The sequence below is a fragment of the Lissotriton helveticus genome, chromosome 3_1, assembly GCF_964261635.1.
Source record: "Lissotriton helveticus chromosome 3_1, aLisHel1.1, whole genome shotgun sequence".
Lineage (NCBI taxonomy): Eukaryota > Metazoa > Chordata > Amphibia > Caudata > Salamandridae > Lissotriton > Lissotriton helveticus.
This window is the reverse complement of record NC_136061.1, coordinates 1,455,803,039-1,455,829,317: the sequence shown is the minus strand read 5'-3', so window position 1 is coordinate 1,455,829,317 and position 26,279 is coordinate 1,455,803,039.

The following is a 26,279-nucleotide window of genomic DNA, read 5'->3' as shown; positions in this document are numbered from 1 at the left end:
AGTGAAAACAGTATCGGAAAGACCTTCCCGGGTCCTGAAGAATAGGGACCGGGTCAGAGTAAAAATACAGGACAAGAAAGAATTTGGGCCTGTACACGCCCTGGCTGTTGAAGGTACCAGAACTGTACTTCTTCCTCCTCTTGCCGGTCACAAGACAAAAGGTTTTTCTCCATTGATCTGATCAAAACCACATTATGTGGCCGATTCTCAAAAGTTGGCCATGTGGGCTCCTGAGTAGCCATCGATCTCCTCTCGCTACCATACAGGAAGTTCAGATGGAAGCTTTAATACCGACTGAAGACTCAACTTTCCAAAGAGGAGCCATCAACAAAAATGAGATGATGCTTCTACCTATTGAAACAAATACAGTTCAGTCATCCAGTACAGAAATTTCAATTAAAAAACTTGACGATGTCTATGTCAACATGCCACAGATCGAGTCATCTCTCAGTTCTACAAAACCTGCTGAGCTGCCAAAAAATAAACCGGTCGGCATCTGGCTACTTCAATAATTATGACAGTTTTTCATCGGATCCCAGTGAACCTGAATTGCCAACACCACCACTCCCTTTCAAGCAATGAGTTTATTCTCTCTATCTTTGGATGAAAAAGACATAACTTGATGACCCCTGGATACATATCCGGGTTACAATTGGATTACTTTTCCTGATACTCTGGATTGGTTGAGTCACTGTCTTTTTTTTACTTCTAAATGGGCATTATCTCCCGGAACGCTCTGCAGTTCTACATGTGAACTTGGTTCTGTAACCACATGCATCATCGCACCATGAACTAAGGGACCTTACCTATGCTATGTACAAAATGAACACGCCGGGTTGGTGACATCATATAGTGCTGGGAAGTTAAGTCTAGATTGACTAAAGACCTCCACATTTTCCCAGGTTAAACAACATTTGTCCCTTCTTACTGATGCCCTGGATCTCAGGGATTTTTAACTGGCTCCCGAAACCTATGTCAAAAGCGATTCTTGTATGGAATATACAATGAGCTATTGAAGATTTCTCTGCAAGAAGCTGAAGAGAGATTGCGCATTGTCAACAGGGTCATTTTGGAAAAGTCTTTGGCTGTGGTTGACAATGGTAAGACCACTTTGTCATCCAGAATTTATTCACTTGGCATCATTGTGTCTTCTGCAAAAGAGATAATACAGCAGGACATGTCTACTTTACAACATGGACAGTCACAATTACGTTCCATCGTAATGCTGAGCTGGACGTTGTAAACACTACGTTCTTTCTGGCCATGTACTGTTGCGTTACATCAATGCTACTAGTCTGTTTCCTGAATACAACTGACGGAAAGACAGATAACTATGGCATGCAGAGATGCAAAACACACCATGTCACACATTGAAAAATTAGAGCAATTATTTTTTACCATGGCTGCGACACCATCCACCGACTGGATTATCCATTGTGATATCACCCTACTGGTATGACTTTCAAATTCCATTACTGTCTCCAATACCAACAGGAAGGCAGATATGAAGCACTAGGGGAAGGTTATGTGCACAAGTATTGGGAATTGTCTTTCAGGTTTAAGTGCAGGTAAGAGATTTACGACTGTGAGGATGCCCTAATTGGTTCCTGAGTTTGCAAGGACATTTCTCTTTAGGAGGCATGTAATGCTTCTGTTGTGAACTCGTCATGTTAGCTGTAGGATTTCCCAGCTGCTGTGATACATCCAGTATTTAAATTGCTCTTAAATGGGAGCTACTAGTTGCTGAATGATCAAGGTTGCTGTGGAATGGAACTAGGCATCACGTATCTGATGACAGTTAATTCCCTAGTCACTTGTTGTACACAAGTACTGTTTCCACTTGCCCGCAAAATAGGAAGGCAGCACTGTGGTCTTCGATAAATGTCTCCAACATACACTTTGATTCTCTTAGCAGAAGCCATTCTTTTTCAACAAGATGTTCCTTACCTTCTGCCAGAGAGACTTTTGATCTCCAGGTTGCAAGTTCCTCGTCAGAAATACAGGCACTAGTCCAGACTAAATTCCCACTGAATTTGGGGGAGCTAGTTCATCTTATCATTATCATTTCTGATACAAGAGGAATAGTGTATTTTTTTAATTGCATCAGCTCTGGACTTGTAGGCACCATTCAGACAGTCTTCAAAGTTATTCCATCATTCATACACTCCGTTCTGAAAAGCTTTTTTGGAGGGCTCCCGCTTGTCCTGCTACCTTTAGCGGGAATCCTGATTATATTTTGTATGATCCTCAATGGACGTCCCAGTTTGATTCAGAACGGAGACAGCACTGCTTGTACTACGATGCTGTGAGCACCTCGTTCACACATTTGGCACACTCTGACTTCGAGAATGGGAAGAACACTGATTCTTGTCCTTCTGGCCTGTTTGGATTAACTGCACACAACCTGTATTATACTGCCTGCTCTGCGGCTACAAATGCGTGTTAGACATATGCCTAGGATCGCAACTGGTTGCGCCATTAGACATTGATGTACAACTGGAACCATTAATGGTCCATGGATATTGTTATCCCCAGCCTCTTCCGTTGCTGATGAATGCATTTCTTGAGCCACCCTGGGAAACTTTAGCTCCTAGTTACTTGGACAATGGCTCCACAATATGCAGAGAGGATGCAGTCTCTCCACAATATGCAGAGAGGATGCAGTCTCTCCCTCAGCGGCTGCTGTGCGAATTCAATGGAATCGCCTTTGCTCCATTAATCTGCTTCAAGGTGTGCCTCTCGAGTTATGGACAACAGTGTTGTGTCTGCCACCAGGAACACATGACATAATTGGCCTTTTCTGTGTGGGAACAATTTGGCTTGTTTTATAAACTAAATTCGACCAAAACATTTTTGTTTTATTTTTCTTTTCTAGGCACCATGGCTTTCGGAGTGTTTAGGATTCCAAACAGTATTACGGCTTTAAGGCTTTTAAGAATATTTCAAAGGGGAATCTTGCTTTTAGACAATGTTAAGTGTAATTGTTACCTTTTTATTCCATGTTTATACTGGCTTGTTAGATAGCTATTATATATTGTCCCTTAGGATGAGGAGTGGGTGTTATATTCCCTATTTAGGCCTATGTAACAAGGGAGCTTCTTCCTTACATTGTCCTAGAAAATAATGTTTCAACTTTGACTATTTGTACACATTTACATGCACAACAATGTTGGATTAGTTTATCTGAAACTACTTTGTTTATACATATAGCTTCACACAACATTGTCACAATGCCCTGAGCATTATGTACTATGCATCTCTACGCACTAGGTACAAAAGTCGTCGTATCTTTACCCAAGGGCCGACAGCGCTATACACATATCTCTAACATCACTAATCTAGCATGCACATCACAAAGGCTGCTTTTTATTATAAATAATAGGCATCCCGATAGATTGGAAGATGAGGCATATCGGCTGACAAGGAAGATCCCTGCCTGCTGAGAAATCACCACACACCAGTCTGACATTCTGTGAGGCGTGTCCAACTCGAGACGAAGCCAGGGTCCTTCACTGTCTCCCATCAGGTAGTGGGTTGGATTGTCCCTAGGGAGGATTCTGGGCTCCACACCTACACACACTCTAGGTATGCTTAGAGTAGGGTTTGCATCGTAGGAGTACCTTAGATTACTATTTTGCATATATGACTGCATATATCCATTGCTCCAGCACCATTGTAGAAGTGTATCTACTGTTTACTCTTTTTGTGCTTGTAATGTCCTTTATTTGCTTCTGTCTCCTAATCATTGCAGCACACGTATTTTATGCAAGAATATTGTTGCTTCAATAGTTATTATTGAATACATCCTACTGTGTATTCTCTGTATATTTCTCTGAGAACAAGTGAGCCCGAGTGACTGAGTGAAAGGTTCTGTACTGTTCTCACGATTCCTGAGGAATCAGGGTTGTCATGTTCATTGTTTGCTAGACATTATTCACTACTTGGTAGGTTGGAGGGGGGCTTGCAGTACAATGTGAGCTAGCTGGTCTGTAGGCCAACATATCCTGCAAAGGTGTCCGGAGTCAGTCTAGGCATCAACCCTTAGTTTATGTAGTCCAAACAGTGCGCAGATCCAATGGATTTGTAGGAACTACGCGACACCACCAAAACTTGTCAGCAGTATTCAGAATTGAAACGTTAAGAGTGACAGTCAGCAACTATTTCCCCTCACCACAATGCCAATAAAACACAGAAAACAAGATCCAACAGCCCATTCAACACAAGTCCCTAAGGCAGATGCTGGGCATGTCCAATCCAGTGCCTACAAACCCAGATCAGGCATATGACCTAGCCTCAGTATGGTTGGCACATTGAGCTGATATCGATCAGCAGTGGGAAGGAGTGGCAGATTGTCATAGGTACTCAAGCGGAGGCCTTCAGCTTCTGATGTAGGTATGGCCTAGAAGGTAACCAGGAAATGAGAAAGGAAGGGGAGTGGGAAGATGTGCCAATCAGAAGCCAGTCAGACCCTGCTCAGCAGTGTTTTATGTATTCTAGTTACTGCTATTCTTCTGGCTCCTTTATTAATAATAACCACATATATTTTAACACATTTCATAATACCTCTAAAGGCCAAGTTGTCTTTTTGGAATACATATTTATGAATTTAAAAACATCTAGGGGCAGATTTATGTTGGGAATGCGCCACGTTTGCGTCATGCAACTGCGGCGTAAACGTGGCGCATCCCTACGACCCATTTACAACGTGACGCATCTAGGCAGATGCGTCACGTTGTAAAGCCCTGCGCCACTTGTGGGTGTTCCGGCGCAGGGTGGGCGTTCCGGGGCAGGTGCGCCTCGCAAAAGTGGTTGAGTGAAATCTGTAAGATTTCACTCAGTCACTTTCAGGCCAATGCTGCGTCAAAACCCTGCGCCTGTTTGAAGCAGGCGTAGGTCTTGAAGCAGCATTGTAAAGATGGGGCACCCCCAGCCTTGCTGGAACTGCGTCGCGCTTGCGACGCAACTCCAGCAAAGCGCCACCTTTACGGCACAGATGCGTCACGCATCTGTGCCGTTTTTGCCCCATGGTGCGCCGCATTGTAAATGCGGCGCACCATGGGTGGCGGAGCAGCAGCGCAAAATATAACTGGCGCATCCCTGGGGATGCGCCAGTTATCATAAATCTGCCCCCTAATTTTGCTAGCTGAACAACAGACAGAGCTCAACATAGGTCAAAGTAAACAGACCTTGATACGATCACTGAAAAGGGGCCACACACAGAAGCACTGAACGGACCACCTTGCAACAATTGAAAAACATCAAACCCCTTCCAGCCTAGAAAAGACTAGGATGTAGGAAAGGAGATCAGGACCCTAGAATAAAGAACTAAAGGAATATCCTAAGAGGTTCACTGATAAAACATCAAAAACAAAATTATCGTCCATCACAAATATTGTGTCAAAAATATCGAACCCAAAAATATTGTCACCCTATACTTACAATGTAAATGACAATAATAGCACAAAAAATATACTTGTAGTGAATATATATATATATATATAAGCAGCGTAGGTGTGAACTCTGCTGCGCAACCCACTGGGGTGTTATTTTTATAATGGGGACTTGTCACGAAGAGCACACTGGTGAAAGACTGGTACCACAAGTACCATCAGGCCATGGGGGTGGCCACGCCCAATAGGGCAGGATTTGATCAATTGAAAAGTGGTGCCCGAAAATCAACGTGCCATTTCCTGCTGAGTCCAGAGCCTTTGAGAAAGTGCTTTGTGCACGAAATGCGTCAGGCAGGACTTCTACTTTGCTGCATGTTGTGTTTCCCTCACGCTGTTTGCCTCCTTGAATAAATGCCGCTGAACTTTAATCTTCTTGTGAGGCTTCCTTCTTAAAAGGCAACACTTGGTGGAATGTTCGGCGGCTTGCCTGAGCCGCGAAGTGAAGCCCCAGGCCTGTTTCACCCCTCCAGCAGAGACGCCAATCAACGCCTTTGCATTTGGAAGAAGATGCCGTTTTTTGGTGGAATAATTGAAGCAGCGTAGGTCTGATATCCGCTGCACAACCCACTGGGATGTTATTTGAATAATGGGGATTTGTCACAAAGAGCACACTGGTGAAAGACTGGCACTACAAGTACCATCAGGCCACAGGGGTGGCCATGCCCACTAGGGTAGGATTGCATCAATTGAAAAGTGGTACCGGAAAATCAAAGTGCCATTTCTTGCTGAGTCCAGTGCCTTTGAGGAAGTGCTTTGAGCACGAAATGCGTCAGGCAGGACCTCTACTTTGCTGTATGTTGTGTTTCCCCCACACTGTTTGCCTCCTTGAATAAATGCCACTGAACTTTAATCTTCTTGTGAGGCTTCCTTCTTAAAAGGCAACACTTGGTGGAATGTTCGGCGGCTTGCCTGAGCCGCGAAGTGAAGCCCCGGGGCTGTTTCAGCCCTCCAGCAGAGACGCCAATCGACGCCTTTGCATTTGGGAGAAGATGCTGGTTTTTGGTGGAATATTTGAAGCAGAGTAGGTGTGAGCTCCGCTGCACAACCGACTGGGGTGTTATTTGAATAATGGGGATTTGTCACAAAGAGCACACTGGTGAAAGACTGGCACCACAAGTACCATGAGGCCACGGGGGTGGCCACACCCACTAGGGCAGGATTTCATCAATTGAAAAGTGTTACCGGAAAATCAGCGTGCCATTTCCTGCTGAGTCCAGTGCCTTTGAGGAAGTGCTTAGTGCACGAAACGCGTCAGGCAGGACTTCTACTTTGTTGCATGTTGTGCTTCCCCCACACTGTTTGCCTCCGTGAATAAATGCGGCTGAACTATAATCTTCTTGTGAAGCTTCCTTCTTAACAGGCAACTCTTGGTGGAATATATATATATATATATATATATATATATATATATATATATATATATATATATATATATATTCACTGAAAAAACCATTGATTTCAGCCACGTTATAGTTAGGAATTAGCATTTAAAAAACCTTAGAAATTCACTGAAAAAACCATAGGTTTCACACATGTTATAGTTAGCTGGACATTTCATTCATACAAAACCATTGAAATTCCCCTGTTATAGTTAGTTCAGCTAACTATAACTCGCGCGTCCGCAATGCACTGCTGATGACGTCACATATTACATCACTCATGATATGGTCAGTGACATCACTCATGACATCACTGATGACATCTCAAATAGCAAGTGACAACACAAGACAAATGCGACTCAGTTGTTTTCTGTAGAAAAGTTGTGATTACTTTAATTTAAAAACTTTTGCCTGTTCCAGCTTGTCCACTCACGTACATTCGGATAGGTTGAAATGATGAGCAAGAGCACTCTTTCTTCTCATGAAGTAATCCATGGTCAATCTGTTCTCTCACTTGCTCATATATTTGTTTTTGCTCAACATTTAGTTGTTCTCCCAAGATTCCTAAGTTTGTTACATCTCCTTGAGCTTGATACATTGCTGTTTCCACCTCTTCCATAGCAGTTGCTGCTTCATTTTGAACAATTGGTTCTCCTAGTGGATCCTGACTCAACAGAACTGTCTCTAGCAATGTCAGCTGCAATTGTAGCTTCTTGCTCAATTTCGTCGTTCAACATTTTCACATAATTAGCAGACATTCTATAGTATCTTTACTTGCATTGAACAAATCTTTATAGCTCTCAAAATCTCCAAGTAATTCCAATTCTGAACGCCATGGCTTGAAAAGTTGCAAAAGAGCTAAATAGTAAAATTTCCTTTAGTCAGGAGTTTCGCAACTCAGTTTATGGTGATTAATTAAATGTCCTTTTATCTTTGTTTCACCAACCATCCTTCATACCCAACCGCGGCAAATATACCATTATTGATGTTTTCTGTAATATTCCGTTTAAAAATGTAGTTTTGAAGCACTTCATAGAGACACATGTTCTCAAGATGATGACTTCTATTTGGGTAATATGTATCCAACATATTTGTTTTCACAATATCTGTACTTTCTGGCTCTTTTTCAGCTAAATATTCAATTTCTTGTACAGATTTAAGTACTCGATTTCATGTTGCAGCAAGACCTAGACTCACCCAAATGATTCTTCTAGATTTGGAGTAGACTTGCAGATGATAAGCGATCTGAACATTCATGCGCTCCAATTTCTCGATGATATAACATCTTCAAACTGTAACTATATAATTTCTTACTTAGACTCTTCTCATGGGAAATCTCTTCCCACATCTCCTTCTATTCTGTCTTTTCTGATTTTGTTATGTAGGATGTTACATATCGAGCAACAGCAATGGAATTGTCCGCAACATATTTAGTATCCATGTTAGCATTCCACATGGACAAAATGACTGGGTTGTAGTCATTTATGTATTTTGACTCTTCATTTCTTCTTAAGTTGTAGGTATTTTTTGGAGACTTTCTTGTGATAGTGTGTCGCAAAGATGACATAAAACTGTTCACTCTTCCTTTCGATATTACTGGACGTGGAAATCCAAAACGACATTTGGTGTAGAACTTGTCCTGAGATTTGTACTTTCGACAACAGTATTTCCCACAACGATGGCTTTGGAATCGTAAGACGTGTTTATTTAAGTCCTTATCTTGTGCATTTTTGGGTATATCACATGTAGCATATTCTTCAATAAAAGACAGCACAGTATCATCTGACTCAGTTCCAAATTTGGGAGCATCTTTGATCCATATTAGCATATGTATGCGAGAAACACCTCTTGCTTGATACTCCTTTCTCCAAAAGAAATCCAGAACCTCTCCAAGAGGAGGATTTTTTTATTGGTGATAAAAGACATCATAGCTTCGAATCTATGATTGAAATACCTGCGTACATTGACTGGATTCAAAGAGCACAATTCTCCAGGTGTCTTGGATTCAATATTTAGTATATTTGGATTAGCCTCTCGAAAAAATTGAAGTAAATTATCCCAAGCATATTCAGCACAACTTAGAGTAAGGAACCATGTAGGAGTTCCTAAGTTCCTTAGCATACATTTCAGTTCTCCATGACGACGGTACCAGTACTCATTAGTACCACGCTGACATGCCAAGAGATTAATTAGCTAAGATTCCAAAACATTATCTTTCTGTAGTACTTTATCCATAAATTCCTTTGCCGAAACATTTTGCAGAAGTACACCTGTTTTCAATATGTGGTTTACTGCATAAGAAAGTCCAGACAAATCACTCTCAAACAAAAGATTAAACAAATATGGAATACATTGTCGAAATCTTGGATCTTCTGCATATAATTTTGATGTTCGGTATTCATATGCAGGAATCTGCACAGGTCGGTCATCATATCGTCCTCCTTTTCCTGTGGGAAACAACTGAGGGAAACGACGAGCTTCCAAGCTTTTTTCCGATACACTAATGGGACTTCCTTTTGCTTCTTTCATTTGGAATAACTCTATAGTATTACCCATCACTTCTTTAGAATGAAGTGGATGAACACTATAATGTTTGTAGATTTCTTCAGTTCTGGACACATCCACTTTTTCAATTTGTCCAGATGGCGAGTCACTATCTTCTTCTACAGTTATTTCTTCTTCTCTCACATACACTTTTTTATAATATTGATTATTTTTTTTACCACATACAACGTTGCCTTTTTCACTTTCCTAACATCCACTAATTCTTGCAAGATTTTGTGGATATGTGGTTTACTGCATAAGAAAGTCCAGACAAATCACTCTCAAACAAAAGATTAAACAAATATGGAATACATTGTCGAAATCTTGGATCTTCTGCATATAATTTTGATGTTCGGTATTCATATGCAGGAATCTGCACAGGTCGGTCATCATATCGTCCTCCTTTTCCTGTGGGAAACAACTGAGGGAAACGACGAGCTTCCAAGCTTTTTTCCGATACACTAATGGGACTTCCTTTTGCTTCTTTCATTTGGAATAACTCTATAGTATTACCCATCACTTCTTTAGAATGAAGTGGATGAACACTATAATGTTTGTAGATTTCTTCAGTTCTGGACACATCCACTTTTTCAATTTGTCCAGATGGCGAGTCACTATCTTCTTCTACAGTTATTTCTTCTTCTCTCACATACACTTTTTTATAATATTGATTATTTTTTTTACCACATACAACGTTGCCTTTTTCACTTTCCTAACATCCACTAATTCTTGCAAGATTTTCTTACTCTTGGTAGGAACGCCATTAACAAGAAGAACTAAAGGTTCATCTTCTACAGTTTCTACACCAATTATTTCAATATTTTTTCTTTAAATCTAGAGGCAAATATACATCTCTTCCCTTTAATCCTCTCTGTAAATGTGAAGGAGGCAATTTTCCTGTCTTAGGCTCCATACGAACAATAGCCTGAAATGGATGCACACATTGAATAAGAATAGACTCATAGGTATTTAAATCCATCAGTTCAGAAGGAATATTTACAAACTCAAGATTATTATGCACAGCTCTAGCAGGCATTTTGTTCTCGTCAATTTTATTATAACAATATTTACAAATACGCTGATCAGAACCCAAATCAAAACAATTCTCTAGCAACAAATAAGTTGCAAATTCCATCCACTCATTATTATTTTCCTTTTCAATTTTTAAATACAGATCAACAGTCCTGGTCTGATTTTTATAATGAGTTTGCCGAAAAAAATACAAGAATAATTTGGCCTTTCACCTGAAATCACCTTCAATTTTGTAATTTCTTGCTCAAAATTTTCTGTCCAACAATGTTGTACATTCTCTTCCACATTTCCTTCTATTAATGTATCAATTTCTGCACTGTCTTTCTCAGGACCGAAGTAACTAACCTGAAATTCATCACAAACGTTCATTACATCTGATACAGATCCACGCAAAAGAGCACTGTTCAACTTTTTTAACATTAGTGCTGGACTTTTTGCGTAATACAATGTTCTGACTAATTTCCTCATTTAAGTATGATGTACTGCTAACATCCTGAAATGGTGAAAAACACTTCGACATACTTTTTTAGTAAGACAAGCCAGAGAATGACCTTGCAAACCAGTATTTTCGCTCACTCTGCAAGGGTCTAGTCCTTGCAACATCTTAATCTTTTGTTTAACACGTTTCTTAGTATAGTTACGTAAGAAATTGCATAAAAAATCAATATATTCCTGCTGTTCACTACAAATACTACTGCAACTCGAAATGTACACTGGAGCTTTTGGACGTCTCCCTAAAACAGCTAACACCTCTACTGCATTTCTAGGAACAATTTTGTCTTTCTCAATCGGACAACCATTTCTAATCTCATAAACACGACCACTAATGTCAACTGCATGCAACAAATCATTACTTTGAAGACAACTCTCTTCATTAAAAAAGGCTCAGAAGTTGAACTATGTTTCCATTCACCCAAAAAAAACTCAGAAAAATTACTTCTGTTAATTACTCTTCTCCACTTACTTTTGGCCTTCATTAAATGGATTGGTTTATCTAGTGATCGAATTCTATTGATTACCAAAATAAACATTTTTTTTTCAATTTCAAAGCTTTCTCAACTACATTTTCTATATGTTCCTTTTTCTTATAAAACGCTGTTTTTTTACATTTTCTCACTTCTTTCAACAAGTTCGACAACACTCTATTATAAAACATTCTTTTTCTAATTTCCTGAAATGCATTCTTCCTCCTTTTACTATACACTTGTTTTTTACAAGATGAATTCCCATGGCTGGTCTCTTTTTTCTTACTTTTCTTTTTATTTGCAGATACACAATTTGTATTTTTCACATTGTGCACACTACTCTTAGTGTTTGATAATTTCCTCAAAAAAATCTTCGTTCCCTTACCAGGACTTTTTTTCTTTTAGTTAACACATTGTTCTTCAGGTAAATCATGTGGATGACTTCTCTTTAAATAAACAGCTTTCTTTCGTCGTTTCCTCTTTTCAGATTTTGTAGGCATGATGAATTTTTTTCAGTGTTGAAAAATAGAATCTAATATAAAAAATATACATAACATTACAAACATAAATATTTGAAATTTACTATTATTAGATGAGAGGAATGATTATGAGAACAAAGGTGGGAGTATGAAAATAGAAGGAGTTATAACAAGAGAAGCAGGAGTGGTGGGAGTATGAAAATAGAAGGAGTTATAACAAGAGAAGCAGGAGTATGAGACAAGGGAAAATATGAGGAGAAAGGGGAGTATAAGCAGACACTGCAGTATAAGGGGATACATGGAGTATGAACCTACTGGAAAGTATGAAGAGGTAAAGGAGAGTAAAAGGAGAAAGGTTGGAGTATGAGGAGAGAAGGGAGAGTATAAGAAGAAAGAGAGAGAGTGTGAGGAGACAGGGGGGCCGTTTACGAAGAAAGAAGGGGCTATAAAGAGAAAAGAAGGGATATGTGGAAAGAGGCGCAAGTATAAAGACAAAAAAGGAATATAAGAAAAGAGAGGTGTGTATAATCAGAGAGAGGAGGTACCAAAAGAGAGCAGGGAGAATGTGAGGAAAAGTGGAGCATAAGGAGAAAAGGGTGTACAAGAACAGAGGATACAGTATGATGAGAAAAGAAGGAGTATAAACAGATGGGGGATTATGAAGAGTGAAAGGGGTATAAGGAAAGAGGTAGGAGAATGACAAGAGAAACAAATATAAAGAGAGAGAGATCAGTATGAAAAGATGGGGAGTATGAGGAAAGTGCTGCAGAGTCAATCAAGGAGGAGTGAGAGAAGAGAGCAGGCAGTATGAACAGAAAGGGGAACTATAAAGAGAGAGAACAGAAAATGAAAATAGAAAAGGAATATGAAGAAAGAGAGGAGAATATAAACACAGAGAGAAGTAGTATAGGACAAAAGGGAATATAAGAAAAAGGCTGTAGTGTGAAGAGACAGGGAGAAGTAAGAGGAGAGAGAGGAGAATATGAAAACAGGGGGGAGTATAAGGACAGGGGGGAGAATGAGGAGAAGAATGTGACAATAAGACAAGAGGGGAATATCAAGAGAGAGTGGGTAGTATAAGAAAAAAGAAGAGAAGTGTGAGTAGAGGAAGGGGAGTATGAGAAGAAAAAGAAAAGTATGAGAAAAGAATAGGGAGTATGTGCAAAGAAGAGCGAGAATAAGAAGAAAGGGAGAATATGAGAACAGAAGAGTAGATATGAGGAAAGAGGAAGGAATATAAAGAGGAAAAGAGTAAAAAAATGTGGAGAAAAGACAAATATAAGGGAAGACTGAGTGTACAAGGAGTACTATGAGGAGACAGTAAGAACTATGAGGACAGGGGTGACTATGAAGACAGAAGAGAATATGAAAAGTAGGGGAAGAATGGAGAATATAAGAAAAAAAGGTAGTATGATGAGAGCGGAAGGAGTAAGAAGAGAGAAGAGGAAGTATGACAAGAGAGTGTAGAAATATGCAAAAAGGGGCTAATATAATTCCTTAATGTACACAGACACACAGTGTGATATTAGACAAAAAAATATGAGACAATACATTTTACCAAAACACATTTACTACTGTAAAATGGTTAAGTGACTGTACACCTTACATGTATATAACTACTACATTTAAGTGAACAACCCTGACTCATTTTGAAAATACATATGCAATTTAAAACATTATTTTTGGCAACATTACATTAAAAAAGTGACACAATGAAAAAACAAAGACGCACAAGGGGCTTGTAAATCTGCCCAGAGTGTAAAAAGAAAGAGAGAGAAATGAGAAAGAGGAGAGAACAGGGAGTATGAAGAGAAAAATAAAGTATGAAGAGAGAGCAAAGCAAATGAGGAGACAGCAGGAATATGAGGAGAGACAGGGAAATTGAGGTATTTGGGTCCTAGGTCGTAGAGGGCCTTGTGTGCGTGGGTGAGAAGGCTGAACGTTATTCTCTTGTTGACGGGGAGCCAGTGAAGGTCTCTCAGGTGACCGGATATGTGATTGTGGCGGGGTATGTCTAGGATGAGTCGGGCGGAGGCGTTCTGAATGCGTTGGAGTTTTTTCTGTAATTTGGCTGTGGTTGCGGCGTAGAGGGTGTTTCCGTAGTCCAGTCGGCTTGTGACAAGTGCATGGGTGACCGACTTTCTTGTTTCGGTGGGGATCCATCGGAAGATCTTTCGGAGCATGCGTAAGGTGTTAAAGCATGATGATGAGACGGCGTTGACTTGTCTGGTCATCGAGAGGGAGGAGTCTAGAATGAATCCCAGGTTGCGAGCATGGTCCGTTGGTTTTGGTGCGCTGCCTAGGGCCGGTGGCCAGCATGAGTCGTCCCATGCAGAGGGGGATGATACTAGGATGAGGACTTCCGTCTTGTCAGAATTCAGTTTTAAGCGGCTGTTCTTCGTCCATTCGGCTACGTCTTTCATTCCTTCGTGCAGGTTGGTTTTGGCGGTATTTGGGTCTTTGGTGAGGGAGAGGATCAACTGTGTGTCGTCAGCGTAGGAGATGATGTTGAGGTTCTGCTGGCGTGCAATGGATGCGAGGGGGCTCATGTAGACGTTAAAGAGGGTGGGCCTGAGCGATGATCCTTGTGGTACGCCGCAGATGACTTCGGTGGCCTCTGAACTGAAGGGGGGGAGGCGGACTCTCTGGGTTCTTCCGGCAAGGAACGAGATGATCCAATCCAATGCTTTTTCCTGCGTCCCGACGTTGCTAAGGCACTGTACAAGGGTGCTATGACAGACTGTGTCAAACGCTGCGGAGAGGTCCAGGAGGATGAGGGCAGCTGTTTCCCCGTTGTCGAGTAGTGTTCGGATGTCGTCTGTGGCTGCGATGAGGGCGGTCTTGGTGCTGTGTTTGGCTCGGAAGCCAGACTGTGATGGGTCGAGGGAGCCGTTAAAATCGAGGAAGGCAGCGAGTTGACTATTGACGGTCTTCTCTATGACTTTGGCAGGAAATGGGAGGAGCAAGATGGGGCGGTAGTCCTTAAGTTCAGTGGGGTCTGCTGTAGGTTTCTTCAGGAGGGCACTGAGTTCGGCATGTTTCCAGCTTTCTGGGAAGGTAGCGGTGTTGAGGGAGCAGTTGATGATATTCCGGAGTTGGGGTGCGATGATGGGGTCGGCCTTGTTGAAGATGTGGTGAGGGCATGGGTCGGTTGGTGATCCGGAGTGGATGGAGTTCATCAAGCGGATGGTGTCTTCAGTGCTGATCAGGTTCCATGCGCAAAGGGTGGTGGTGGGCTTCAGTTCGGTGGTAGAGGGAGTGGGCTGGTCACCGAAGCTGTTGTGTATGTCAGCGATCTTGCTGTGGAAGAACGAGGCTAGAGAGTCGCAGAGGTCTTGAGAGGGAGTGATGTCGTTGGTGTCGGCGTTGGGATTGGTAAGCTCTTTAACGATGCTGAAGAGTTCCTTGCTGTTGTGGGCATTGTTGTCGAGTCGATCCTTGAATGCTGATTTCTTGGTGGATCGGATCAGCTGGTGGTGTTTGCGAGTGGCGTTCTTGAGGGCGGTCATGTTGTCTGTGGTTGGGTTTCCTCGCCAGGCTTTCTCCAGGGTGCGGAAGTTCTTTTTGGAGTTCTTGAGGTCGTCATTGAACCAGGAGGCTTTTTTGCTTCCTGGCTTGTTGTGATGTTTTTTCAAGGGTGCCAATTCGTCAGCGCAGTGGGTGATCCATTGTGCGAGATTGATGGCTGCTTCATTTGGGTCCGATGATCTGGCGGGAGGGTTTTGGTTTAGCGATGTGGTGAGCTGGTCGGTTGTAATTTTGTTCCAGTTTCTGCGGGGGACTTGCTGTGTGTGGTGGTGGGTCGTGGTCTTTCTGAAGTTGAAGTGGACGCAGCTGTGGTCCGTCCAGTGGAGTCCTGATGCGTGATTGAAGGAGATGTGCTTGCTGGAGGAGAAGATTGGGTCGAGCGTTTGTCCGGTGTAGTGGGTGGGGGTGTTTACCAGTTGTTTGAGTCCGAGATTGGCGAGGTTGTCCAGAAGGGTGGTGGTGTTGCTATCGTTGTTCTTTTCCAAGTGGAAGTTGAGGTCCCCTAGGAGAATGTAGTCCTCGGAGAGAGGAGGGAGTATAACAAGAGACAGTGGAAAATATGGAAAAAGGGGCGAATATAGGGGCATTTTATTAAGGCCCGGTGTTAAAATTATCGCAGTTTTATTGGCCGAAAACTGCCGAAAAAACGGCAATAATGGACTTGATAATACGCCCTTATTAATTCCCATAGAAGCCCATGTTAACATCAGAACATGGGCGTCAATGGGAATTAACAAGAGTGTATTATCAAGCACATTATGACAGTTTTATCGGCAGTTTTCTGCCGATAAAACTGTGATACTTTTACCACCTGTCCTTGATAATATGCCCCATAATTCCTAAATGTACACAGATGCACAGTGATATTAGACAAAAAAATATGACACCATGCATTATACCAAAACATTTTTACTTCTGTAAAACGTTTAAGTGACTATACACATGACATGTCTATAACTACTACATTTCAGTAAACAACCCTGACTCATTTTGAAAATACATATGCAATTTACAAAATTATTTTTGGCAAAATTACATTAAAAAAAGTGACACAATAAAACAACAAAGACGCAAAAGAGGCTTGTAAATCTGCCCAGAGTGTGTAGAGAAAGAGTGAGAAATGAGAAAGAGGAGAGAACAGGGAGTATGAAGAGAAAGATGAAGTATGAAGGGAGATGGAAGAATATGAGGAGACAGGAGGAATATGAGAAGAGACAGGGAAATATAAACACATAGAAGGGCACTATGAGGACACAGGACAATATAAGAAAAAGGGAGTATAATCAGGAGAGAGGAAGGAGTAAGAAGAGAGAGGAGGGAGTATAACAAGAGACGGTGGAAAATATGGAACAAGGGGCGAATAAAGGGGCATATTATCAAAGCCCGGTATTAAAATTATCGCCGTTTTATCGGCAGAAAACTGCCGATAAAACGGCGATAATGGACTTGATAATACGCCCTTATTAATTCCCATAGAAGCCCATATTAACATCAGAACATAGGCTTCTATGGGAATTAACAAGGGCGTATTATCAAGCCCATTATCGTCGTTATATCGGCAGTTTTCTGCCGATAAAACAGAGATAATGTTACCACCGGTCCTTCATAATATGCCCCATAATTCCTTAATGTACACTGACGCACAGTGTGATATTAGACAAAAAAATATGACACCATGCATTATACCAAAACCCATTTACTACTGTAAAACGGTTAAGTGATTGTACACATTACATGGATATAACTACTACATTTCAGTGAACAACCCTGACTCATTTTGAAAATTGTTGGACTTGGGCCTTAGGGCAGGTTCACCCCTAATCTTTTTGCTTTTATTTGTGACCCAGTGTAGTGATTTTTGGGTCTCTGCGCACTTTTTCCCTGTGTCCCAGAGTAAAATGCGTGCGTGTAGTATGGCTGGCCTGCCCTCCCATAGGAATGCATGGAGAATGTGTGTGTCCATGTTAGTTCCTGATGTGTGGGGAGTGCAGGCTCGAGTTTGGTATGTATGAACTCGTGAGAATGAATGCTGTGCAATGGTATGTGCGGCTTGTATGTGTCTAGAAGGGAAGTGCTACTTCTGGACATTGATGTACGTGTGCAGTGAGGGTGCTGGAGCGTGATTGGCTGGAGCTGGCTGGAATGCCAGGCTCCAGGAAGTCTGGATGGGTCTGCCCGGTGGTGAGTGTGAGATCAGCATGAGTGATGTGTGGGAGGAGTGCACCTGGGTCCTTGATGGGCTGGGGTTTTCCCCACACAATGCTGGCTCCGCCCCCCTGTGGTTTGTCTAACGACCCAAGCCTCCCCAGTGAATGAAAGGGGTGGTTGGGCCATCAAGGGTACTCCCAAGCCAGCTGCAACTGGTTTCCCCCCACCCTGCACCCTGGAAACAAAGGATTTCTCTGTATAAAAATGGGGCTGTGTCCCCACAGAAATTGTTCTACTTTTGGATCCTGCCAGAGGGGGCTGTTGCTGCTGCTGGGGCCAGGAGGACCGCCACTTGGCTTGTCTCCCTGCCTGGAGACCCAGTGTGCTGGCTCTGGCCCTGCCTTGCCCCTCTGCCTGCCTCCAGACCTTGCTGGAGCTTTGCTTTTATCCCTAAGCGCTGGGAGCGCTTTTTCTTGCCTGCTAGCGCTGTGGAGCGCTTTATTTTACCCATTGCGCTTCGAGCGTTTTATACTGGGCAGCCGGTGCCCACCCGGCATCTGCCCGTCTGGTTTTGCCGATTTGCGGCAGAGCGAGTGCCCACCTCGCCTTGTCTTTAATTTAAGAGCCGGTGCCCACCCGGCATTGCCCGCTATTATTTTATTATTTACGAGCCGGTGCCCACCCGGCTTTGCCCCGAGGTCACCGCCGCAGCCCAGGAGCGTTGGAATCCGTTGCCGGGCCGCTGCCTATCGCGACCCGGAAGTCCCGCCTCCTGACCCCCAGGGCCGCGCTGCCATTGGCGGCCCCAGCGGAAGTCAGGCGGCGTGCAGCAAGACGAGGCCAGGCAGGAGGCGAAGGAAGCAGCCGGCCCCGTCCTCGAGGCTCCCCGAGTGAAGGAGAGCCCCGCGCCGACCAGCCGAGGAGACGCCTCCAGCAGCCGGACCCGGTGAGTGCCTGCAAGAGGAGAGGGGCGTCGGGACACATTGTCGGTGTCCGCCCCTCCCCCCGTAGCGCGAGCTCACCCCCCCCAGTGCGCTCCATGAGGGTAGATTCCTTGTACTTACGAGCGGCCCCAGTTGGCAGAGGGCCGCTCCAACGATCCCGGGCATATTTTATTAGTTGAGCCCACGAGGCTCCAAGGGGCATTTTCATCGTTGTAGAGCACAGAAGCTCTACGGTGCCACTTTTGTTTTACGAGCCCCGAGAGGCTCAAAGTGCCAGATGCAATTTAGGAGCACCGAGGCTCCTGGGGGCAATTTAAGTTTCACGAGCCCTGAGAGGCTCCCGCCCAGTAGTTATTGTAGAGCCCCGTGGCTCTGAGGCGCCAGTTGTTTGCCGAGCCCCGAGGCTCGAGGGGGCAGTTGGTTTACGAGCCCTGAGAGGCTCCTTGGCCACATTGATTTAGAGCCCTGAGAGAGGCTCGAGGGGGGCATTTTATTGATTAAGAGCGCTGAAGCTCTTAGGTGCCAGTCACCTGTGTTCTTGAGCCCACGAGGCTCCAACGTTGCCCTAACTTTCCCTGCATCAGTTGCCCAGCACTTTGTGGGCAACTGGTACGTTTAGGTTTGTGGTTTGTGCTGCCTGCGCAGACCCCCTGACATTGAGACTCAGGGCATTCCAGCCCTTTCGAGGCCATTTGGCCTGGGGGACAATTCTAGTGTTGTGCCACGTGCACCCTGCGCAATTTGTGATTTACTTGCTGATGTAATTTCTGTGCAAATGTTCTACCTGTACCCCTGAATGTGTTTTAATGTTTCATGTGCAATTGTCTATGTTATTACCTTTGCTAAAAGTGACCTGCTTAGGTAATTGTTTATGTTTTATCCCCTTTGCTAAAAGTGACCTGCTTAGAGGATTGTTTGATATTACCTTTGCTAAAAGTGACCTGCTTAGGTAATTGTTTATGTTTTATCCCCTTTGCTAAAAGTGACCTGCTTAGAGGATTGTTTGATATTACCTTTGCTAAAAGTGACCTGCTTAGGTAATTGTTTATGGTTTCTTCCCCTTTGCTAAAAGTGACCTGCTTAGAGGAATGTTGATGTTTTATTGCCTTTGCTAAATGTGACTTGCTTAGGTGAATATTTTAGGTTTCCTTACCTTTGCTAAATGTGACTTGCTTAGGTGATAGGTTTTCCTTCCATAGGTCCTGATGATAAGGTCCTAGTTCCCTGCGTGATTTCCCTACAGTGTTTAGGGTGGCGTAGGAGGTATTTACCCTTTACCAGTAGTTACTGGTTGTATGCTACATTTATTATTTCTGTGTTACAGTCATTATATGTTTATGTGCTAAGTGTTATACCTACAAGTATTATTTCTAAAAAGTGCATACCCCTGACAGTGGTCCAGGTGGCCCTGTCCTGTACATAATCCCTTGTAAATCTTGCCCGTGCCTGTTGGCACATTGTAAAGTGTGTGTGTTATCTAATGTGTTTTTATTATTATAATACAAAGGCTATTTTTGATATAACCTTGTGTGGAGTTTCCTTTGTGGTGGGCCTAGGGTGTTGTCGCTGGGGTGCGTGCGCGAATACTTAACTCATACCGCCTCCAAGTTTAGCCTTGCTGCTCGCGCCACGTTACCTAGAGGGTGAGCAGGGGTTATCTTGGTGTGTAACTCCCTTGCCCTGACCTTAGAAATGGTGATCCCTGACTGACCTTGGCGTGAGCCTTGGCCGGTCGGGGGTCCCGTTTCTAACAAAAATACATATGCAATTTACAACAGTATTTTTGCCAACATTACATAAAAAAAAGTGACACAATAAAACAACAAAGACACACACGGGACTTGTAAATCTACCCAGAGTGTATACAGAGAGAGAGAAAAGAGAAAGAGGAGAGAACAGGGAGTATGAAGAGAAAAATAAAGTATGAAGAGAGAGCGAAGAAAATGAGGAGACAGCAGGAATATGAGGAGAGACAGGGAAATATAAACAGAAAGAAGGGCAGTATGAGGACAGATGAGCATATAAGAAAAAGGGAGTAGTATCAGGAGAGAGGAAGGAGTAAGAAGAGAGAGGAGGGAGTATAACAAGAAACGGTGGAAAATATGGAAAAAGGGGCGAATATAGGGGATATTATCAAGGCCCGGTGTTAAAATGATAGCCTTTTTTTCGGCATAAAACTGCCCAAAAGAAGGCGATAATGGACTTGATAATACGCCCTTATTAATTCCCATGGAAGCCCATGTTAACATCAGAACGTGGGGTTTTATGGAAATTGACATGGGCGTATTATCAAGCCCATTATCGCAGTTTTATCGGCAGTTTTCCGCCGATAAAATGGCGATAATTTTACCACCTGTCCTTGATAATATGCCCCATAATTCCTTAATGTACACAGACGCACAGTGTGATATTAGACCAAAAATATGCCACCATTCATTACACCAAAACACATTTACTACTGTAAAACATTTAGGTGACTATACACATTCCATGTATATAACTGCTACATTTCAGTGAACAACCCTGACTCATTTTGAAAATACATAAGCAATTTACAACATTACTTTTGCCAACATTACATCATAAAAGGTGACACAATAGAATAACAAAGAGGCACAAGGGGCTTGTAAATCTGCCCCAGAATGTATGGAGGGAGAGAGGGAAGAGTAAGAGGACAGAACAGGGAGTATGAAGAGAAAGATGAAGTATGAAGAGAGAGGGGAGAAAATGAGGAGATAGAAGGAATATGAGGAGAGACAGAGGAATACAACAACAAAAAGACAAAAGGGGCTTATAAATCTGCCAAATGTGTATGTAGCAGTGTATGTATACTGACTGCAAAATTGTAGATTTAGAACACAAGACTAATTCTAAACAAGCAACACTATTAACTACTCTACATTTTTTAGTACTGCACTTTATTGCACAAAGGTGACTCACTAAACAAATTAACTTACCAAATAATGTTATCACAATACTTATCCAAATGCAAGGAACACATTACTCTTACTAAAAACAAAATGTACCACATACATTCCCTTACAACTTATCAACTCACCTTTGAAATTGATTTGTAGATTAAGAAGAATGCCACTCACACAGCAGATATTCTTATACAGAATCTATCTACTTCAGTGTTTGCGGCAAAACCATGATATGGCACATTTTCCCTCTCAATTTACACATATATACATGTAAATAACAAATTAAAATCCTTCACACATTAATTCAAAACCAAACACACAGTTCTATTGGGTCAACATTTCAAACCTTTCCAACTGATATAACTGTCAACCATACCCCCAACAGATCATGCAAAAGTCAACTGTCAACAAAGGTCAAAAGTTCAGCACTCTATAAAACACTGCTCCTCTAGTTTAGACTATGCATAAGTACTTGCTTATAAGTACCAATAAAGAGAAAAGGTCTCATTAGAACTAACCAACATATAAACACATACATTTGATAGATATCTGTAAAATATATTTTTTTAATTGTTTTTTTCTTGCTTAGGTACGCTTAGGGGACGAATTTCAAACTTCGCACCGTACGTCGTCCGTACATGCATGGTACACGTACGGTAAATCTACCGTAAAACAAAATAGCCTCTATCACTAATTTTTTATAATCCCCGGGAACCCCATCCCCCGGGGCTAAATATAAAGTTGGGGACCGTGGGGGGAGCCCCAATGCCCCCAAGGTCCCAGCCGGCTCCACGCGTCCTTCGGGAGCCGGCATCGATTTTCGTCAGAGAGAGCAGCTTACATGCTGCTCTCTCTGACAAAAAACAATCTCCTTTCCTACTTGAAAGAGAGAGCAGGTTAACCTGCTCTCTCTTTCAAATAGGAAAGTGGTTTGCTTTGGTAGGATGGGAGCCGCAAAGCTCCCGCCCTACCATGGCAAAAAACAGTGTACCGGGGGTATGCACCCCGGGACACTGCGAGATCCGGCCCTGGGAGGTGGCGGTCCCCAGGGCCATCAAAGGCTCCAGGAGGGGGGCCGCATACCCCCCTCCCAACATTCAAAAGCCCCAAGGGATGGTGGTCCCCAGGGCTGGGGGGTCTGTCACGGGCACCCCTATTTTCTATATTAGAACCCCGAGGAGGTGTCGGTCCCCAGGGCGTGTTTATTTTTTTTTAAATGAAGCCCTGTGGGATGGGGTTCCCGGGGATTATAAAAATTACTGATAGAGGCTATTTTTTTTCACGGTAGATTTACTGTGCGTGTACCATGCACATATGGACGACGTACGGTGCAAAGTCTGATAGTCGTCCAGTAAGCGTACCAAAGCAAGAACAAATAAAAGATTTTGACCTTGGGGATCATTTTAAAGCCTCGTAAGCAGCCATAGGGGGTCAGGAAGTCCTATAGCAAATAGCAAAATGTTCCTATCAGTCTACACACTCAATCTACACATATGTTAATGTTAATGTTAATTGGAAATTTATTGAGCGCTCGTACGCCCGGAGGCTTCATGGCGCTATAGAAAATGAACCAAGCAGGCAGACAATAGAAGGAACTGTGCTATCAATAGTGAGCTTGAGTGAAGAGCCAGGTTTTCAGAGAGTGTCTGAAACTGAGGATGTTGTCGTTGAGTTTTATATGGAGGGGGAGAGAGTTCCAAAGACCTGCAGCAAGGTGGTCGAAACAACTGCCTCCAAGGCGTTTCCTTTTAAATGGGGGTACGATCAGAAGTGATTTATAGGTCGAACGGAGATGGCGGGAAGGGCAGTATTTTTTGAATAGATCTCTGATGAATAAAGGGCCAGAGTCATTCAGAGACCTGAACAGTATGCACCCGGCCTTGAAGGCCACACGCTGCTCAACTGGCAACCAGTGAAGCTGTTTAAGGCCAGGTCTAATAGATTGCCTCCTAGGTATATTCAAAAGAAGCCTGGCGGCTTGGTTCTGAACAAGCTGGAGACGTTTGAGCTCTCCAATTTGTAGGCCAAGATAGAGGCTGTTAGAAAAGTCAAGCCTGGACAGAACCAAGGAGATGACAATCTGTGCGAGGGCTGCTGAGGAAAAAAAACGAGCGATTTTTTTTATTTTCTTCAGTTGGAAGATACTGGAGGATACCACCGCTCCAACCTGTCTTCTTAGCGAGAGATCCTCGCTAATAAGGATACCTAGGCTCTTGACCACAGTTGATTTAGATGGGGGGACTCCCATGCTAATGGGCCAGAAGCTGGAGTTCCAACTAAGCGAGCTCTGTCCGGGCAAGACCAGCTCGGTCTTGCCCGGATTGAGCTTCAGATGACTGCAGCTCATCCAACTCAGTATGTGGGACATAGTTCTTTGGAATTCAGCCACTGAGTCCTGGGTGTTAAGAGGAAAGATGAGCTGCAAGTCATCCGCATAGTTGAAGATGGTTACGTTTGCATTCCGGAGCGAGTGCAAAAGAGGGCGTAGGTAAACATTAAAGAGCAGGGGGGACAATGAGGAACCTTGTGGTACCCCGCAGGTGGTAGATAAGGTGGGAGCAGAGAACGAGCCCAATCTGACCGATTGAGTGCGGCCCGTGAGGAAAGAGCGGATCCAGCTAAGCGCAGGACCCCTGAGACCTGCCTGTTCGACACGGTCGACCAAGATGGTGTGGTCGACCGTGTCGAATGCAGCAGAGAGGTCCAGAAGCACAAGCGCCTGATGGATTCCTGCATCTGCATTCCGCCTTAGAGTGTTTAGCACCGAGAGGATGACCGCCTCGGTGGAATGGCAAGGTCGGAATCCTGCTTGATTAGGTGCCAAGTACTCGGTTTTTTCCAAAAAGCTGGAGATGCTTTCACAAACATGTGACTCCAAAAGTTTAGCACAGTATGGCAGCAGCGATATAGGTCTGTAGTTAATAGGATCTAATGGGTTAGCTCCTGCCTTTTTTATGAGGGGAACAAGAAGAGCTTTTTTCAGACCACATGGAACTTTGCCCTGTGAAAGAGACCCATTCATTAAAGAAAGTAGACACCCAGGAAGATTGGTGCCCACTTCTATATACAAATAAATAACAAATCACATTTATTTTCACATTAAATCAAAATGAAACACACTTTTCTATTGCTTGAACTTTTGAACCCTTTCCAACTAACAAAACTTTCAACCCTTCCCCCATTCCACATTCTTCCAGTTACCATAGAAACACTTTAGGGAACACCTGACTAAGCACACAGGTGAAAAGTTCATCATACATTGTTGCAATTCAAAACAGCAAGTGTGCTTGACTTGACAATATACCAGCTTATCTTATGTAACGTTCTTTTCTATCAGTTTTTCTTAACCAATTAAAATCAGGCTTTTAAAAAACAGAAACATGCACCCTAGTTTTCTGTGTAGAATAATGTCAAACAACCAATTTTTTTTTTTTCAAATATGCTTGTTATCCACCATTTTAGAAAGCTCTTATTTATCAAACTGCCACTTCATTTACAGAAACCATCTGAGTGCATCCAGACCCTATTCAAGATGCTTAGAGTGTGGATTGTGGGACACAGCTATATTTTCTGGATTCAAAGGTACGCAAAACAGAAAGGAACTCAAAAATACCTAGGTTTACCAAATGTAGACATTAAATGGATTGGACAGAGAGGGTTAAAGTGGCACCAATTGGTGAAATCCTTTTTACATCTCCAACACCCTGACCTCATAATTGTGCACTGTGATGGCAATGACCTAGGCTCTTTGACAGGAGTAGGTCTGGAAATGCTTATGAAGGACACCTTTGGACAATTTATGACACTTTTCCCCAAAACTGCCTTTGTCTATTCTAATATATGCCGAAGGCAGAATTGGAACTGGTCCCATCAAAATGCCAATAGAAGCCCAGGTTAGATGTGCAGGACATTTAACCTGGGCTTCTATTGGAATTCTATAACGCATATTTGCAAGCCCATTATCACCGTTTTAGAGGCAGTTTCCTGCTGCTAATATGTCGATAATTTTAATGAGGTTCTTGCTAATATGCCCCAGTATTCTCACTCCAGAAGGGGTACTTGCCTTAAAATCAATATTATTTTCAACAATATTCTTACACACTATGGGGCTCATTACGATGTTGGGTGGAAAGCCTCTGCCCGACACCGACTCGGATTCGGGACCGGCCGACTTGCAGTGGGCGATTCCAACTGCCGGATTACGATGCGATCGAACACTTGTTCGATAGGAGTCCCATTGTTTCTTATCAGAGCTCGTGTTCTGCCTGCCAAACGGCCGTAACGCAGGCTCCTATTGGGAAATGGGGTGTTCCCGGCAAAACCCAGCACCCTGTGACAGGCACCCCATGACCTGCCACACAGTGCATGGTTTTACAGGGGGGTGCCTTAGGTACCCACTCAGGCATCAACCGTAGCCCGTAGAGCAAAGGAGGCTCTGCCAGGTGCCCCCAAAGTCACTTCTTAACAGCCTTTTTTTGTCAGACAGGTTGATGGGGAACGGCTGATGGAATCGACATCATAATTCCGAGAGTGGAAATGCTGTCCTTAGGGGTGTACAATGCGGTTCCGAACGACACGAATACTCCGCAAGCCGCTCAGAACTGATTCAGAATTACCGCGTGGTTTACAATCCGACCCCAAACATAATAATTGGGTGGTCGGAATGGAAACCGAAGAGTCGGTCAGAAGTGCTGGGACACAATTGAGGAGATTCAGACTGTCGGGAGGAGGATTTCCGCCTGACATCGTAATCGGCCCCTATATTTCTGTATAACGATATTTCAAACTCGATATTTATGTATAATGATATTTAAATTTCAATATTTTGTCTGAATACCATCCTAAGAGGGCAAAGAAAGACCATCGACAAGGGTTGAACAACAAGA